Source organism: Limulus polyphemus, unplaced genomic scaffold (assembly GCF_000517525.1).
Source record: "Limulus polyphemus unplaced genomic scaffold, Limulus_polyphemus-2.1.2 Scaffold604, whole genome shotgun sequence".
Lineage (NCBI taxonomy): Eukaryota > Metazoa > Arthropoda > Merostomata > Xiphosura > Limulidae > Limulus > Limulus polyphemus.
In genome coordinates, this window is record NW_013666214.1 from 68,560 (window position 1) to 70,820 (window position 2,261).

Below are 2,261 nucleotides of genomic sequence, written 5' to 3' on the forward strand. Positions count from 1 at the left end.
CTACCACTGATGTGACTATTACCGATAATAGGACATTTCCTGATGGAGCAGATGAACTTTACGTGAAGCAGAAGCCAACGAGATGGAGACCAGTACGGAAGAAGATACGTCCCGTAAAATTAAGTGACTTTGTTGAATTTTAATTTTGTGTTTGTAAATTATGTACATTTTATCAAGTTATTGTTAATTATCTATTGGGTTAATGTAAGTGGCTATTGTTCGGGACGAACAATACTAAGGAAGGGACATTGTTACGACAACGGAATTCACGTGACGCTGGTAACACGTAATGAGTATCTAAAACGTTCGTGAAGGCTCGAGCGTTCTCCAGACGCCCTCTGTTTCATATATATAAGACCGGCGAGAAGTGACGGGAGAGATAGAATTGCATAGATACATAGATAATTGCAGACAGGCAGAGATAGAGGCGAACAATTGAGTCAAGCGCGGTAGTAAGTAAAGTGCGTGTATCGTTCGTTGTGAATTATAGCGTGTGTTTAAGTTAAAGTGACTGTGGAAATTAAGTGTATTGTAAAGTTGAATTGAGAAAGAATAAACTTGTTTTATTTGAGAAAAGACCTGTATCGCTGAAGTTTCTCGGAAAGAATTTCTACGAAAAATTAACAAACGACCAGAGACGTAACAGTATATTAAACAATTAACCAATTTATGTCTCGTGTATATGTTACTGGGAAACGTGAACTCTTTCTTCCCAACCGTGAAACCTCCCACACGAATAACCTACCCAAACAAAAGGCTCACGCTTCACCTACCTTTGAATACAAGAAACAATGGTATTATTTTCAAAACTATTTGAAAGATTCTGATCAAATTTAATACGACATAAAACTGGTTTGAAAATAAAAGAAAGCATAGGCCAAAAATGTGAAGAAGAATATCAGGTTTTGATATTTTCACTTTACTAGAGTTGATCATTTTTCGAATACCCTTTTTAGATCAGTGTGAATCAGTTAATACAAGCATTAGTATAAATATACATCCTTCTTAGATCAGTGTGAATCAGTTAATACAAGCAATAGTATAAATATACATCCTTCTTAGATCAGTGTGAATCAGTTAATACAAGCAATAGTATAAATATACATCCTTCTTAGATCAGTGTGAATCAGTTAATACAAGCAAGAGTATAAAAATACGTCCTTTTTAGACCAATTTTGTTTTTAGTATATATAGTTTTTCTATTACTTTTGAAAAACAAAACTTAAAATTTTAAAAAGAAAAAAAACACAGTTTGTGTTTGAAAGAATTAATGATTGTATAATTATGTTAGATTAGAGACAAAAAATTAAGACACGTTTTGAATCTAAGAGTTTTCACTAAAATGGTGTAGTTTTGTGCTTAACAACAAAGAAACTAAATTTGTCCATGTTAAGTTGGATGGCTGGGAGTAGTATAAAATATAATATAACCTCTAATGTTCTGGTTGGTTTTATATTCTCCTGAAAGATTAAAATAATAATGTTGATTATCCGTAACTTAGATTAACCAATTTTAACTCATTACACTTTCAAATCACCTGGTGAATTTAATTATAAGGAAACAAGCATAACTCTGAACACAGCCAACCAATCTTCTAAATATCTTATTAGCTCACTTTAATTAAATGCAGTTAACACTGCTCCTGATAAAATCAAAACAACAGGTATATTTCGTACGTACCTTCCACGTTGCTACATTTCCAGCTGCCACGGTACAAATGTTATGTTATATTGTTGCCCACGTGACTTGATCTAGCGGACTTCTACCTAGCGCAAGTGCGCATACGTAAATCAAAAAAATTAGCCGAGTAACCATGGTGACTAAGTCACGTAGTCGAGCTGAATTGATCTGCTTTGACCATACCTACCAGTCCACATAGTTGTATAATGGTTAGTGCATTTCTTGCTAATGCATATGTTATTCAGTACCGGTTACCGACTTATTTTAAGCAGTCATGTATTAGAAATGTTTAGAAGTGTGTACATCATGTTGTTCTAAGGAAACACTTCACTATGTTGGTAAATCTGGGTGTATCGATTCAAACTTATATGATATTTCTTAACGATTCTTGATAAGTTCTCTAGTTGTTTGACTGCTAGGTTAAAGGCTTTAAAAGTTGTTACTAAAAAGGCATATGTTAAAATTTTATGAAAAATTGTATGTTTCAGATATTACGTTAATGCAAAAAAACTAAATATAAACGTAAATAAGTTATTAATCACCGACTCATTCTATAGCTAGGAAATAATGGTAAGCTCAGT